General features: G+C 36.0%; 1 long non-coding RNA gene across 2 annotated transcripts in view; it reads left to right on the forward strand.

Moving 5' to 3' along the window:
• LOC112654076 (uncharacterized) overlaps positions 1-18,184 on the forward strand; it is a 98,118-nt gene that overhangs the window by 20,237 nt on the left and 59,697 nt on the right. Inside the window, exons 3-6 of one of the 2 annotated variants that reach the window (XR_004814651.2) lie at positions 5,104-5,148; positions 6,014-6,119; positions 13,887-14,010; positions 16,273-16,401. This is a non-coding gene — a long non-coding RNA (uncharacterized LOC112654076). The remainder of the gene's footprint in view (positions 1-5,103; positions 5,149-6,013; positions 6,120-13,886; positions 14,011-16,272; positions 16,402-18,184) is intronic. The other variant, XR_003132713.3, reaches the window with a different exon arrangement.

The following is an 18,184-nucleotide window of genomic DNA, read 5'->3' on the forward strand; positions in this document are numbered from 1 at the left end:
GCTTATAACTAACAACTCTGCTGAAATAAGGCTGCATGACTTCATAGGTGGAGTCATAAAAGGCAACAGCCGCCCTATAAGCAATCAGACTGCCCTGACACTGTGATGCTGTGAATAAGTCCAACCTATCACTTGCAAGATGCATATGGAGAAATCTTGGGGCAGCATGAAAGTAGAGGAAGATTTTCAGCCAGCACCCCTAAGCTTTAAGTCACTAACTGACTACACAGAGCTGAGATACTGGGCGCCAGAACCACCAAAATGAGTTCTGTCACAAACTATGAAGAGTCTGAAATCTTATTCTACTTTAAAGCTAACAAGTTAGTCTCTGCTAAATTTCATGGAGGCTGGAAGAAAACAACATTTCAAAGAAAAAGCCTAAGGACTTTATTACCCTTGGCATAGTAAGCAGTAGAAGCATGAACTTCATGTTGGCATCAGTTCATCTTATTTACCCAAGGTGTAAATGAATGAGATGAAGTTGTCCAGACAGATGTTGCACATACTGTGGTTTTGAGTCATAGCTGAGTAGCCCAAACTAGGGAGGGCAACTACCCCCTTCCCTAATCTTCTGAAGGGACTGCTAACAAACCTGCCCAAACTGCCCAGAGGGAGGCATTATCTTTATTGCCCCAATCACGAGACACGTGTGCCTTCTGTCTCAAAGGGAGATACTCTATCTGTACGTCAAGGCTCATTAGCAACGAGAAACACAAACACCCTTGAGAAAATAGTATGAAACAAATATCACTGGTTCTTGTTCAATAGATGGGCAGAAATGCAAGAGACATGGAGAACTATCTCTCAACAAACTCTTCCAAATTTCTGACCTACAGATATGGTGAGAGATAAAATGAAATAAAATATTGTTTTAAGTCCATACATTTTGGAGGATTTTTAGGCTATAGTAAAAAAGGAAATACTATGTTTACATGTGGAGATCTTAGCAACTATAAGCAGTATGGATAGCTTTATCAAAACCTTAGGGATCCACACCAAGGACCTGAAACAATATAACATAAGAAGAATTAACTTTTGAGGGGGACGACGGAACTAAAGAGATTTAAGAATTATTCAGAACCCAGAGCATATCCAAGGTAGAACATTACATTGGGATATCACAAGTAATTACCAAGTATAATGGAAATGGGAAAAAAGAGAAATCAAGTCAAATATGAAGCAGAAATTCAAGGCAAATTAATCAAATATCACTCAACTATGGCTGCTGTAGCAAACAATCACTGATCTGCTGACTTAAAAACAAACCATGAATTTATTCTATTATAGCTCTGGAGGCCAGAAGTGTAAAATCAGTATCAGTAGGCTGAAATCAAGGATTAGCTGGACCAGGCTCCCTCCAGAGGCTCTAGGGAAGAATCTATTTCTTGGCTCTCCCAGAATCTGATGACTGCTAATATTCCTTGGTTTGGGGCCTTATCATTGAAACCTCTGTCTTCCCTCCCAAAATAACCTTATCCTTTTGTTTTATATATAATCTTCCTCTACCCCTCTCTTATAAGGACGCATGTGATGGCATTTGCCCTCACTTGGATCATCTCCCCATCTCAAGATTTTTAACTTATCCTGTCTGCCTAAACCCCTTCTCAATATAAAGTAACATTTATAGATTCCAGGGATTAAGAATTAATATCTTTGGGAGTCATTATTCTGCCCACTGCATGCACTTATAGTCATCAATTATTATAATGAAAATGCTGCAAAACATACAGAACTGACCTCAGCTACTGTGTTCCAGTTAATTCCATCTGGATTCAGCAGGATTGGGATGACACTGGATTTATGGCTTTCAGGTTTGCTCCCTTTGTCTACATAGCAAATGGAGAGAAGCCCTGGGAGACATCTTTCCCATCCAGTCACAAAATACAACTGTTTGTGTTTATACCCAGGAAGGATACTGTTCTAGAAAAACTGAACCATGCTATAGAAAAGATGTACAGAACTAGCACCTTGATTCTCCAATGAAAAACCCAACCCTTCAACCAACACAGAGCTTCTAATATTTTAGAACTCTATTTTTAAAAATGAATAGGTACATTGATGTAACAAATGTAGCGCTCTGGTATAGCATGTTATAGTGAGGGAGAGCTGTGCATGTGTGCGGACAGGTAGCATATGGAAACTCTCTATGTACAATTTTGTTGTGAGTCCAAAACTGGTCTTAAAATAACATTTATTAATTAAAAAAGAATAGGTCCCCAAGAATCTCTAGTTATTTTAATAAATATTTAAGGCAAAAAGACATTAGGAAAGAAAGGAGATCAAATGTAATAAGGACAACCTAAAAACTATAATTAATATACTACTCATAAAGATAAAACAAGATCCTATATCCATGAAGGTATAAATATTATTTTTAATACGGAATAACTAGAAAGAGATAAGCTCGTGGAAATTTAAAATAATGTAGTTTAAGTTTGACAAAAATCAAAGTTTAGAAGATAAAGTAAAATTAAATTTTCACAAAGTGAAAGGAGGAAGATAATATAATAAAATAAATATGAAGATAAATATGAAGACAGAGTCAATTTACAAAATTCAATATTTTCCATAGTACTTCCAGAATGAGAAAATAGACAAAAGGTCTAGCAAAACACTCTGGCAAAGAGGATATTTTCCAATAAAGGACATAAAAAAACAAACAAACAAACAAACAAAAACTATGAAGTGCCATAAAAAACAAATAGAAAAAAAAAGTCCTGATAGACTTATTGAGTACAATCCCAGGAATAGAGAGATCAGAAAATAATGTGTTTTGAGGATCATTGAAAGAGAGAGAATAGTCTTAGATAGTATGTCTAAATCTTTTTGAAGGGCTAGATGTTTCTTCCTATTAAAGATATTTTTCCCTTGAACTTGGATGTGAACATCTTAGTAGACAAAATAACTTCTAATATCCAGGCTTCAAATGACAGGGCAGCAACCAACCATAGTCTAATAAATAGTCCTCTCTGAGGAACGAAATCCCTTCGTCCTTTAAGACAAAGGCAGTGAAAATCCTGGCAAGCTGTGAGGCAGGAAATAGATTCTGAGACGAGGAATCTGTGTGATGCAAATCAGCATAGAGTAATATGGAGCAAACCACAGAGATGGTATCATTGATACTAATAAATGGAACTCCATCTTTCCTGAAGTATCTGATCCGGGACTTGACCCCAGGACCCCAGGATCACAACCTGAGCCAAAGGTAGATACTCAACCACTAGGTCACCCAGGTGCCCCATGGACAAATTTCTCCTTTGAAATTAAACCCAGTTTCTATTGAAGATAACCTAAAAGTTAGCTGGCAATACATACATTGAGAACCTAAGGTTATAATTTTTTTTTCAAGAAACTATAAGCAGAGATTTTTTTTCCTTTACAGAACTTTAAAAGGCAAATGAGTGAATGAGAGATAAAAGTAAGAGGACAAGGTGAATTTAATGAAGTGGGGTGAAACATCCCTTAATTTTTCAAAAATCAGACTCTGGAATTCCATGTCAGTGTCCAATTGAGAACCTATAAATAGCACAATTCGAAGAGCATTTGTATTCTATAACCATTGTATGTATTCTCTTAAAAGGAATAAACGAGTAAGAACATACTCCTTAATAATTTGATTTCTATTTCAGCCATTAGATTTGCTATTTTCTCAGCATCTCTCCTCTCTGAAGTGCATGTCAAAGTGCTATATTCAGTACACTGAAGCAATAAGGGATATTTGCATAATAATGTAAATAATATAAATGAACACAGAAGAAAGAATTTTGTGTAGTTACATATTTGAGTTCTGATTTTATAGTACTATAAAGCTATGTACACACTGTAAACTATACCTATTTTCTCTTTTTCATGGGAAAATAATCTTTTAAAGATGATTTCTGTACTTTTTTACTTATTAATGACAAGACTATAAGGAAATCATGTTCTACTTCTATACATTTGCTTAGATTCTTACCATTCTCTACAAAGTTAGGGATAACACCTGAAAAATTATTAGTAAGAATTAAGTATACATAGTTTCACTTTAAAAATAACTCTAACAAAATATGTAACACTTCAAATATGCTTTTACTTCCACTAGCAAATTTATGAAGTAAAATAATTTTGAATGGAGATTATATATTACCAAACATACACTTTTATTAATCTCACTTATCTAATAATCTAAACTAAAGACTAGCAATTTGTATTGTTATATCAAAATGGCTATTAGTCTATTAATTCATTTATTCAATAATCATTGAAAACAAATCATGCAAAGAAAAAAGAAAAAAAAGAAAACAAATTATGCCTACTAGCCGAGACACTAGGTAACATATGGTCTCTTATTTTGAAAAATTTATCAACTAGAGCGAAAGACAAAAAACTATTATTTTGAGTTGACAATTACTATGGTAATTATGTATTTATAAGAAAGAGGGGACATATAAGAATAAATACTGATAACTTTCTGAGTTTGTTCTTTTGCTGCCACCTAAAATCAAAGGGATTACTTTTAATCAATTTGTCTAAATGCTAATTTTCTCATCTAAACAGGAGTTTCAGCAAGAAGAGCAGGAGAAAAATATAAATGAGATCATCTATTATTAAAATCAATTCTAGAGACTGTTTCTCCAGAACATAAACTTCATTGCAATTGGATAATTTTGTATGTTTTTTCAATGGCATTTTGAAGTTCTATCAACATTATGTTCCTGTTTGATTTTTCTAATGATTGGTTAAATTGAATAACACTTAAATGGCAAGAATGTTTCTCTCTTTTTCCTCCACTTCCTAATTCCATTATATTTATTTTTTTCCTTCTTCTCATTCTCCTTCCTCTCCACTTCTTCTTCTCCTTCTTTTCCCTCCAAAGTGACAAAGTGTATATAAAAAGGACAAACAAAGTGTTGAAAACTTGGAGAGTTAATTCTCTACGAAAAGGTAGATGACCTAAAATTGCTATTACAGAGATAATCTTTTCCACAACTACTAAATGGTTGCTTTTCTATGCCGGCTGGAGTTGAAGATTTCTTTTTTCCTGGTATTACACAAAATCACAGAAGAACAGATTTTTAAAACTACATTGAATACCAGAAGTAACATAAGCCTTTCATTTTACAGATGAGAAAAGAGAGGCTCCCAAAATGTGACTTTCTCAGTATCAAAGTGAGTCCTAGTGCTTCAAAAATTTAGTTGTAGAAGTCAAGATCTTTATTAGGGAAGATATAGGAAGCAAGGAAGCAAGCCCATGAATGCCTGGCAGGTTGCAAATCCAGAATAGAACATTAGAATACCCAAATTCTGCTAACTAAACATTTAGTTAAATATTTAAGTTTTTGTGTCTCTATATGGCAATGCATAAAAAAATTCAAATAGCTCAATAATTGAAATTACAGTTTTAAGGCATTTGGAATTGTAGAAGCAAAATATTCACATGATCCCATAAATTTTGTTTCTCTTTGAGCTGCAAGCAGTTCTTTCTCACTAATCTCATGGATTGTAAACATGGATTGAGATGAAAACATTTACTGAACTTAATCAACTTTATGTTTTAGACAATTTAAAAATCTAATCCCAAGGCTAATCGTGTTGCTTTATACATTCCTGTTTAGAGGAATGTTTGTGGTGGCTGCTTTCCTGTTCAAAACAAACAAACAAAAACCAAAAAGCTAAACTAAAAGCATTTACCCACTTTTATTTTCAGCAGTAGTTTTTGGTTTTGTTTTTCCTTTCCACGTAGGTCACCTCTACTTCACCTAGTTTCTTTGCAACTCTCTTTCTCATAAGGCACATTCTTAATATATTTCAATTTGCATGTTTTTCTAAGATTGAAAATAAGTAAGCAGTCAGGGCAGGAGCATAATAGACATTTGCTAGAATGGAGGGTCAGTGTGACTTAGTAAGGACACCGCTAACACCTTCTCCATTCCCAGATCCTAGTTCAGTTAGAGACCCTAAAAGCAAGTAGCATATTTTTACAGTTGCTAACCCAACGTTATTTTTTTTTTATTTTTTTAAACCCTATCTTTAGAAATAGGTTGAAAAAATGCATATTACGTGACACCACAGACAGGATCTAGTGGAACTTGAAGAAGCACAGAGACAGGAGTCCCACCGAGAAGAGGATCTCATGGCAGGTTGGCTAACATGACCTCGGCCCAGCTGATACCTCCCTTATTTAACCCACACTGGTATCGTGATAACCGCAGTTTGGCAGTGCTGAAACAATGGTGCATGGTTAAAATAATGACACATTCATCCCTTTCTTAAAGAACGTTTCTCCCTCTTCTGATTTGGTCATATGCAAATACATAATACTGTTTATCCATTTCGAAGAACGAAAATTTTAATGGCTTCTGTAGAACATGAGCTATCAAAATGCACACAGAAGAGAAGTGTACTTTGTTTTTTTCTTTAAACTATAAGAATATATGTTTATATATAAGGGTGCACCCAGTTTTGGATCCTGAAGAGCATAAAACTTGGCAACCTTCTGTTAGAAACAGAGACAAAAAAATAATTAAACGTACGTAATTGCAAAGGAAACAATATTTATATAGAATGGGGAAAAAGAAGCCTTGGAAAGGGCTCATGAAAGGAAGATGTCACAAAGTTTAATTCCATGAGCTCCTTAGTAAACCCACTTCTATCTGGCTGATTATTTTGTTCTTTGGCAAAGTGCCACAGATTGTAAGTATATTTTATCATACTGTTTCTTGTGCTTGAACCCCTTAATTTAATGGAAGTATTCTTTTTAATCTTATACTCATTAGTGTTCTCAAATTTATTCATTTTATAACAGCCCTGTGAGACACCAGAGAGCCTAAATAGCTTTATTAACTCTCACATGCTTTTCACTATAGAAAGTATTTGAAATAGCAATTAATTTGAATTTTTAAAAAATTAAGAAATGCTAATGTACTTGTTTTCTTAGATTTTTGTCAGGAAAATATACACAATTGTGCTGATAATATTCTGGTGCATATACTTCCTTTTCATTTTTAAAGTAAGTAGAAGCTTAACGATTATTTTTCTCCTTAGATATACAGGCTCATCTCAGAGTCCTTCGCTGAATAAAATAAAGAATGCCTGCTTCTGTTTAAAAAGAAATCTAGAATACTTGACAGTGTCATGCTGCTCAAACCTGAAAGTATGATCAGAATTTTCCTCCGAGTGCTGAAACATAATATTCACCAAAACTCCAACTCAAAAGTATTGATTGTGTTGAGATATTTTTTTAAGTAATCTCCACCTGCAAAGCCAGGCTCGAACCCACGACCCTGACTGAGATCAGAGTCCCATGCTCTACTGATTGAGCCCGCCAGGATCCCCTGTTGAGATTTTGGTTGTAGAAAAATGAATCATGCAATCAGATCTCTATGTAACAAGAATTGTCTCTACCATTACAAATCCAAAAGTTTCCTATTAAAAAGCAAAGGAATGAACCACTGTTAAAAAAAAAAAAAAACTAAATCCTATGTTTTTAAGGATAGATTATTTTTTAAGCTACAGCCTTTCTCTTCACTGACTAGTCTCACCTCCCCAAAAGTAAATTATAAAATATTTCATACCATTGTAAGAAATATCAGCATAATAAAAATGTCATCATGTATATATTTTAGGCATTAAATAATTCAGATAGCTTTTAGATACTTGTGTGGCAGGATTTTTTCCTTCAAAAAATACTCAAATAATCCCCTGCATCATAATTGCTAAATTGGTTATTAAACTGCTGGTGCCAAGATCTGCTTCCAACCCAGGGAACTAGAATTTTTGAGAGTCAGTCCCATGGATTTACACTTTTAAAAATAGAATGCAGGGAATCCTTTTGCATACTAAAGTTTATGAACCATCATAAAAACTATAAACTTGAGGCATTTTATCAGTAAATACTTAAAAATAATTATTTAATGATTTCTTACATTTGACTACAAATATTAAAAAGTGAAAGTGATTTTAGTAAAAAAAAAAAAAAAAAAACACCTTAGCAGAGTGCTAAAGATATTTGCCAAGCCCCCATCTTTGTATATTATATAGGTCTATTTGGCAGATAATTTTGTCCCTTGGCAAAAAGCCTTGAATAGTGATTTATCATACTGTATATCATATTGTTTATGATATTTGTTATCATATTGTTTCAGTCCTAAACCCCTTATTTAGTGGAAACAGTTTTTTAAATCTTAAAGATAAGTTTGAGGACGTTGATATCTTTAACTTACTTTACAATAGCCCATGAGATGCCAGAAAGCCTAAGTTACCTAAGACTCTTTATCACTTACGGATTTTGATATGGAACCAAACAATTACATTATCTTAGTTCATTCTTTCAGGAGTTGATGGATATTTACTTAACATAAAGGCTTCAAAACTCAGAAATTAAAAAAAAATAGGAATATCTCATAACTCCTACCATTGAAAGTATGATCAAGTTGAGAATGTTACAATGTAGAATGTAGGCAAGCTAGTGTCGTGATTCCTAGACAAAGCAGAGGAAAGACGTGAGGTTTGACACTTGGCCAAGTATTGGTAACATAAATCCAACTATGAAATTTATGGGAAAAGGTAAGTTTTAGTTAGTTTATATGACCCATTAGTTCAGTTACCCAATGGTAAACCACGAGGTGATGTGTCAGAGGGCTATTTCACAACCTTCCAGGCTTGTTCAAAGCCCCCTGCAAATGATGTATGATGCACAGAATTCAAGCAGAAATTTATTTCCTCACCCATCCACATACTATTCATCCAACCATCTTCCCTGTTTCCCCTTCTTCCCTCGGCATTTGTTGAGTAAAATTAGATCACAGATAAAAGTTACCTAAAGGTTATTCAATCACAAATACACGTAGATCTACGACACGGAGAGGTCAGTGACCTCCAGGGGGGTCTGTGGTTCACGTCCCAAGAGTGAGAAGCAGCACTGAATGCTTTTTGACAGCTTAGCCCAGTGCAGTCTGTCCTATTCCGGACCCTGAACACCCTTCCTTGGCCAGAGTGACTGCTTCTAGAAAGCAATTTTGGATTGAATTAGAGCTTTCTGAGACAGACAAAACATACTTTACAGTAGGCAAATTGAATTTCTCTGGTTCAGTGACTTGCTGTGCCACGGCGCCTCTCAAGAAGACTTTCACATTATTGAGAGCTGCTAGATTTCCTTGTAAAATAGCCACAGGCTGCACGCACATGCCACACAGCTGATTCTTTGTCTGCCATTTCTCTCGGAAATATTTCTAGCCTTCTTTCACACACTTACGGGACTATTTAAATGCAGCATACAAAGACACAGCACAAACTATTGTCTCCGGCCTTTTCGAGAAGAGTGTGTTTCAAGTGGGTACTAATTCATAAAGAGGTCTCGAAGGAAAGTTAGCCCCGTGCCTAGGATGGTGGAAATTCAAAGTATCTTTAATGGAATGAAATAGGAAGGATTATTCATGTATCTCATGCACAATCATGAATGCAGAATTGGAAATATTTGCAATAGTTTGATCAGGAACACCTTGGTACCAGCTGTTGGAGATAGTATTTGGCCTAACGGTTGACAAAGCAATGAGCGTCCTCTTTCTGATTTTCTCTTCTGGAACATCCCTAAAGATTACAGGCTGGCTTAACTTGCAACAAAGATGTTACCGTCTAACTACTTTTGTTCAAACGAAGCCAGAAATTTCTGTTAGGTTTTCAACATAGACAGGGAGAAATAAAGGGTTCTTGTGTGGGGTGATTGTCAAAGGAATCGGCTGCACTCCTGAGAAATAACTGCTCACATCCCAAGTCTCAAAAGTTGGCTCAAGAATACTTTCATGGTTAAAATAATTCATCACACGGGGGAAAAAATTTCATAGACAAGAAAGATTTTTTTTTATTCATTCTTATTTTTTCCCCCTTGATATCATTTGATTTCCAAAGCACCTCCTCTGGCTTATTTCGGAGTCACATTACCCCAGGAGAAGTTTGCCCACAATCTTAGTGCCACAGCCTAATTTATACTGCTTTCTCTTACACACAATGTCATTTTATACATCTCAGGTGAAATTCCATGCTAGGGAAAAAAAAAATGTCAGGGTCATTAGGCAATGAGGAACATTCATTCTGACACAGGGGAGAGGATTGCATTTAACCAGAAAATGCAGAGTTCTCGGTGGTAATTCTTTGCTCAGAGGTCCCTTGGGCTTAGAGCCCTAGGAACAGATGTGATCTCATGCCTGGTCTAAAGAGAACACAGCCATGGGCGGAAACACCTCCCTCCATCAGTGAGGGAGCTTCTGCCAGAAGCAGATTTCTCACCAGGAGGACCCTAAACTCATTGCCAAATTAGAATCTGCCCGGTGAGAAGTCACTGGGCATAAAATCTCCAGTGATTTGGTGCTTGTTCAGTTTGCAAACCAGAAAGCATATGTGAAGAATTCACAGAAGAGCCTGTGTGCATGTGCCGAAGCCACTGGGGGAGCCAGGCGGCTGGGGGTGGGGGGGTCACGTTGGCTTCTCTTCTGAAAGCGCTTTCTCGGCCTATGCTATATTGTTAGAAACCTCTGGCAAAACTAGGATGTCCAGAACACATCTATTGGGAAGGTTGATATTATGTGTTTTTGCCTTATTCTGTTTGTCTCAGTAGTTATGTTTGATTTTGTTTGGTGGGTCAGGGTAATAACAAAACCATCTGGTTTCTGCTTTTCTTTTTTTCTTCTAAAAGTATAGATAAGACATTAAGAAGACATTTGAAAACAGACCCCGCTAATGCTTAATAGGTGCAGCAAGATTAAAAAGGGTGCTACCAATAAAAGGAGTCCAGAGAATAAGATTTATTACAGATAGCTTTCAACCCTCGATTTAAAGAAGTAACACAACTTTCAGACCTTTGCCCCTAATTCTAAAGCACTTTGCTGAACCCCCAAATGAAAAGCGACATAAAGAATTTAACAGCGATGTATATATTGATAGGTTATGTCCAGAATGCTATGGATGCAGGTAAGCTCCCTAGCTGTGAGCACCTCAGATGATATTCCATCAAAAAGAACAGCTGGAACATTTTGGTTTCTTTTGTTTTGTTTCAGCAGCTTTGGAGTCCCATGCACTGGCTAATTTCACAGCAAAAAATTACATTTTTTACTGCTTTACATATTAATCAGCTATTTAGAACATCCCTGCTGAGAAATACCATCGTAGCAACAACACCATTTTAATGGAGCAAGGCAAAGATACCCTGGAGAATCAATTATAATGAAGGCCAATGAAAAGCTGTTTTGTTTTTTGTTATTTTATGGGGTTAGGAGGACAATTGATGAGGTAATAAGACCTGAGACATTTCCAGTTCTTCACAGGGAAAATAGAGTCGAATTCAGTGGGATCAGAAGAGTCACCAGGTTGCAAATGTTGGTCTCGGCGACTGAAGGGCTTAGAAGCAGCTTGTGCATCATATGAGACACCTCAGGTGATGGTAGTGTTGCGTTGACTACGTCGGTAGTCCAGGTCCGCAAGTTTGCTTTCAGAAAAAGAAGAGTAAATGAAATACTGGGTGCCATCGAGTTCAGAATTTTGCACCAGTAATTTTTTTTTTTTTTTTTTTTTGTCAGAGCTAGTCTGAAGAAAGTAGTTTTAAAATTAGCTGCTAGATGTTACTCATTAGAAATCTTCAGTCTGGAGTTGAAAATCTTATTTTAATATTTTTTAGTCGGGGCCTATTTATCAGGACCTAACAAGACAGTGCAACCCTAACGATGTCAATGAAGCCTATTCCCGGAAACGTTTCCCATAAATGCAACTCATCTCAAGTAATAAAAGAATGAGAGACCAAGTGTTTTCTGAAGCAATTTTGCAAGACTCAGCGCAAGAGAGCTTCCTTTGAGTCATGTCTCAACTTACATTTTTCAACCCTGTCTCCCAGAAATTCTTCTTCTATCACCTGCTCTTTAATTGCATATAAATGATTTCTGCTCCGGATCCCCACTTTACACTTTCTGCTCAGAGTAGAGTTCTTCTCCCTTGTTTTCACTTGCCCAAAGCATGTTCAGCTATCCAGGTTGGTACTCCTCTTTCCTTAAAGCGTTCCCTAATCCTCCCAGCTGGAAGTAATTGGCAAAGGGCACCGTCTAGGCTGTAACAGCAATTTGTAAAACCCTCAAAATCCTTCGCACATTCTGTTTTGTATTACAGATAGGTTTGTACCACTCTTCAGGTCAACTAGACTCTAAGCTCCTTGAGGATAAAGATCACATTGCATTCACTGCTCCTAATATGAAACGAGGCATCCTAAACTTAGTAGGTGTTTAATGTAAGATTATGTCAATTAGCTAGGGTAGCGATCCACTGAAAACTACATCAGAAAGCATTGTTCCACTCCGGTTTGCATGTTTAAGAACCCTTCTTCAGAAAATCCACAGGATTTAGAGACGTTTTATTTTGCGGCTAAATCACAGGTGAAGACATTACAATTGCAGAATTGTTTCCTCAAAAAAATCTATCTGGTCAGACAAATGAAAAGTGTGTATAAGAAGTAGCAAATAGTGCAATTTCCTCTGGGCAGACTATGGATTCTTCACTGATACAGAATCATGATTGTTGTATAAAGTGAATCACAAAAATTAACATTTAATTTTTATAGTACTCCTTTGATGTAAAGTGAAAACTAAAGTGATATGGATAGAAAAAAAAAACACTAATCCAAAATCTGAATCATCAAATCTGAGACTCATAAATAATTTCTCAGTATAGTTGAGAGCCACCTTTCGATGGTGGCAGTAATTAGAGCTGACAGGTGTATCTTACATAACAGTGATCAAGAAGCATATTACTTTAAGACTTAGAGGAGGTGATATGATGCCTCTTGATTTTCAAAAACATATTATGACTTTAATTGCATCTTTTTTCTAAACTGACTTGTAGATCACTTTGTAATATATCATTTAATTCTGTGTGGAATTTTACTGTATGAATTCCTCATCGTTTATGACAAATGCCTAGATATTTGACATTTAATGTATGTAGGCATATAATTCTGGAAAGCTTGAAGCTAAGCCCAAGTTCTTAGGGGCTGAAACACCAGGAAGATTTACCCTAAGTGACTGACCTCTATCTTATCCTCACATAAATTTAGGAATGTGTTGGTTTTGACACCCCTTACTTGGTTCAATAGGTGGCACAAACATATCCAGAGACTTCCGAATAGTCTGATGAATACGAATAAATACCCACTACTCCCCTGGCCTCCACACACCATCTATGCTTTTTAAAAGGATCTGAAGAAGGTGGTCAGTGGCAGCAGGACATCTCTGTGATGACCTGAAATGATGACCATATATAAACTGTACACAAAATATACATATAAACTATACACAAAAATAAACCATATATAGTTATATATAACCATACTTATATTATTATATATAGTTATATAAGGTTGTATATGTAGAGACACATATACATGACTATAAATAAAGGTATATAGTAAAATTTTGTATGTTCTCTATTATATGCACTTTAGTTATGTTTTTAGCACTGTGGTTCTTTTGATTTATTTTTGCACATTCTCATAATTACTTAATTGGAATAAATTTTTAGATTTGGAGTAGGGATGTGGGTAGAGTGTGGGTGAAGGACTATGTTTGCATTGGTTTTTATTCTATATGTCTTGCTGTTTGAATTTATGATTTTATAGAGTATACCTTCTGTAATGTTTTAAACAGTTCAAACAAAAATATTTTTCTCTGTCTTTTTGGATTTCCGTTTTCCTCTTTCTTATTCTTGTGATTTCGTGATATCCTTCCTGTTTGAGTATGTGAAACAGCATTTTAAATATTTTTTTCAATACGTAAACTATATATTTTGTGGGATACACTCTATGGCTCATTGGTGGACCTGTTGGCATTCTCCTAGAGATATATAAGAAACTAATTGCTAGTCTGGTTTTACAGAGAGGGACCTCAGGAATGTTCTTGGATCGGGCTTTATTTTCACCAATAATCTGAAGCTGATGGATCAGAACATCGTTCCTCCTTGAATTTAGTGTTTAAAAGTCTCTACTCTTGGGAAGTCTCGGTGAGTCTTTGGTAAACCATTTTATTAAGTAACTTTGTCCATAGTCATTTGTGGAAAAAAAAAAGTCTTTAATTGTAAATGTTTAATTGTTTAATCTAGCAATTACTAAATTCATTCTAACTACCCCCTGCATGTTATTCTTTTGGAATTATTTTACTATAATTTTTTCTAGCTTTTTTTCCTAATAGATTATCTTTTTAACATAACTTACTCAGTGAAGGTGCCTTCATTATAAAATTTCCCCTATTCTATTAATTTTATAATTAATTTTCTTATTTTCATCATTTCCTAAATATACTTTTAGCTACCATTTGATTTTTTTTTTCCTTGACCCAGGCAATTAAATGAGTTGTTCTCAAAGATTTCCCTTAAGTTTTTTTTTATTTTATCCCTTTGTATTAACGTCTAATGTAATTCATTGTGGTCAGATAATATCATGTGTAATATTCCCTTATTAAAAAGCCTTTCTAAATTTTTTTTAACAAATGTATACCCCCTTTATCCACTTTTCCCACTTTTTCTTTTTAGTATATTTAAGTATCATTGAACCTAATACACTAACCGTTTTGGTAACACTTCCCAGACATTTAAAAATAATGCATCCTCCATTTTCTCTGTATGGAATAAAGCATCTGTAATTCTCACAAATTGTTATTTTATTATTAACCCTAATCTATGAATGGAAATGGGTAACTGTGGCTCACCTAGTTTGAACTTTTTGAAGTGAACACTGGTTATGTTTGAGATAATAGGGACTAGACTCTTGACTCCGAAGCTGTGTAACATAGCAAATTTATAGAATTTGGGGGGAGGAGGACTCAAAAATAAACAATACAGAAAACATTTAAAGTGGATGGAAGAGGGAGAAAAGATATTCAATATAGCCTCAGGTTGCATGAAAAAAACTCAAGTATTCCATAACATCGGTTCTATATCCATATGAATGTCAACAGGGAAAGAAGTGAGCTCTTCCAAAGCAGTGAAACTATGAAAGAAAAAGAAAACAGGATAGAGCCCTGGTTTTTCATATATATTCTCCTTCCTCTGTGTTTAGGAAAATGGTAACATACTGGAGGAGTAAATTACAATCCAGAAAAACAAACAAATAAACAAACAACAACAAAAAAAAACATTGAACACTGAGGGGCGTGGGGGGGGTAGTCTGTGGCATTTAAATTATCTTCTAAGATCCCTAAGTATCCTTATTTTAGAAGCCAATATGGATGGTCAAAAGTAACAGTAATGAATAAAAATAGATTGAATCACCCAGGACACCTTATCACCAATAGATGTTTTTTTGTGTGTGTGTGTACTTTGTTTTAACGAAATTATATTGATAAGGATTCTTTTTTACTTTGTTTCTTTTATGCTTTTTATAGAAAAATGTTTTTTGAGGGGCATCTAGGTGGCTCAGTCAGTTAAGTGTCCGACTCTTGGTTTCAGCCAAGGTCGTGATCTCAGTGTGGAGCCTGCTTGAGATTCTCTCCTCTTCTCTCTCTTTCTCCTCCTCTCCTCCTTCACCAGCTTGCACTCCTGTGCTCTCTCTCTCTCTCTCTCTCTCTCTCAAAGAAAGAAAAAGAGAGAGAGAAAAAAATATTTTCTAAAAAAAAGTTTTTCGGTAGTCTTTACCAAGGGGATTTTTTTTTTAATCACCTAGATTCATAAAGTTGAGAAGGGGGACACCTGTGTGGCTCAGTGGTTGAGCATCTGCCTTTGGCTCAGCGAGTGATCCTGAGGTCCTGGGATCGAGTCCCACATCAGGCTCCCTACATGGAGCCTGCTTCTCCCTCTGCCTGTGTCTCTGCCTCTCTCTGTGTCTCTCATGAATAAATAAATAAAATATTTTTAAAAAGTTGAGGAGAAATGTTGAATGCTTAATGTGACCTTTAAGTATTTTATTTCAGTTGCAAACATAGATAGGGGCATGGTTTGAAAAAAAAAAAAAAGGTACAAAATGATACGTAGTGAGCAATAACAGGATGATTTTTTTGCACCCTTCCAAAATCCAACTGCCTGTAGATAACCTGTATGTAGAATTTTGTCTCTAAATATCAACAAGCCTACTCGGTGTGGTGGATTATTTTCTCATGCTTGTGGAAGGGGGATAAACAGCCTCACCAAAACAAAATGAACAAAAAAATAAAACAAAAGAGCCAGGCACCACAGGTGAGGGAGAAACGTGGGTGGAGTGCAGCATGGATAATAGCTTAAAAGGTGAGTGTGGAGAACAGAGTTTGATAGATCGAACCCTTCTCTCCACAGAGCCCCAGGTCCCACCCAGGTGTGCTTACTCATTCCCTGGATTTCGCCCAACGTGTTGGCTTGCGGGTCATGGAGAATCGGGAAGCCCAGCACAGCCTCCACCAACCAGAGCCGCCCTACCTGTTACAGGTGAGTCCTACTCCCTGCAACCACTGCTAGTGACTTTGAAAGGCCTGTATATATCCATTGCTGGAAAACTGAATCATGCTCTTCCTCTAACAACAGTCTGACCGGTTGGAGCCAAGCCGTTCTAAGTACAACGTGAGTCCTCATATTCACCAGATATTTATTTATTTAGCAATCGCTGAGAATGTGACTTTTTTACAGCTGTGCAATTTTTCTGGGCTAACCAGGGTAAAGGAGATTGCAGCTTCTTGCTCATCCCTTTCCTTCTCCAACTTGAGAGCAAACTTCATTAATAAGAGTCAAGTACAATGATAGATTTTGGAGTTGACGTCATTATATATATATATACATAGTGTCCCGGATGTGTTAACCCAAGCATATTTCTGTCTGCCTGTATTTTGGCATGCCTGAATCAAGGAAGAGTTACTTCTCGGCTTAGAAATGAATTCATGGCATAGCTTTGTTCAAATTCTACTGTAATGGGGTATTAGCTCCCAGATTGCTGCTTTCCTGATGTTACCAGAGCTGGGGCTGTAAATGTATACATTGGAGCAATCCCTAGAGCCCTAAGTATTCCTCTGTTATGATAATGTCACCATTAGTCTTGATTGCTTTTGACAATGGTTACTGAATTGCCCAAAGCAAGAAGTTGAGTTTGTTCACATTTTCCCCCTTAATTTGGGAGAGTGTTTTTATCTCACTTTTATTTGAAATGAGTTCCTGTGCTCTTATTATGGCATTTTATGTGGCTTGTCATTGTAGTAATCAATTTTATATTTTCTTCACGCCAGTTCAACATTCTGCTCTTGACGAGCACTTTGTCATATTTACTAGGGTTCTTGTCATACATAGGAAAACGCTTCCTCTATTTGTCTCCTAAATTTTCTTTTTCCCTTGTTAGTAATTTCGCTATCTCTATATCAATGTTCTGGCTGGTTGCAATTACAAGTTTTCCCAGCTGGGAGCTTGTAGCATTTTCTCAGTCTCTGCAACATGCTGATCTATTCTGATATGAGTTCCAATTGTTTCACCTCCGTGTTCTGCATTTTTACCATGCTTTGTTGAAAAGGAACTGTCGAAATTGGAAGTAGTTGAAGTTTTCTTTTTTGTGTATTTCACCTGAGACCAACTTTGTGCTGCTCAGGTGTCTTCCCAGGGAGACGGGTTCTTTTAGGCTGGAGCTCTTGGACTTGCTGCTTAGAGATTCTGATTCAGGTTTAATCTATAAAAATGTCACGGACACACAGTGATTATGTTCCAGTCCTGAATGAGAAACTAATTGTCCCTGCCCGTAGCAACAAGCGTTAAAAAGATTCTTACTTTGTATTCAGTAATTGTGAAGGTCTTTGTGGGTGTATACACGTGTGCTGGTTCTCCACTGATACCAGAGTCTTAATTTTTTGCCACAGATTGCTACCATTTTCTTGTCTGTTTTTTTTTAATAAAATAAAATAGAATGAAAATCTGTGAAAAGTGAAGGTGTTCCTCCAGAGTGACTCTCAAATTGCAAATCAGAGTCACCTGGATAGCTGGTTAAAGCACAGGTTTTGTAGATCTAGGGTAGCCCCCAAAATTTGCATTTCTAATAAATTTCTGGGTAATGCTAACTTTGCTGGTACAGGATCAAATTGCCCTAAGCAAAGAGGCATTTGACTTTCATGGGTCCTAAGTTTCGTAAATCAATACTTCTCATGTTTTTTAGAATATGTTTGAAAGCTCTTTTAGACATGATGGCAGCTAAGGGAAGTACAACACCAGCCATTAATTACTCATAAATTCAAAATTC

The sequence above is a fragment of the Canis lupus genome, chromosome 3, assembly GCF_003254725.2.
Source record: "Canis lupus dingo isolate Sandy chromosome 3, ASM325472v2, whole genome shotgun sequence".
NCBI lineage: Eukaryota > Metazoa > Chordata > Mammalia > Carnivora > Canidae > Canis > Canis lupus.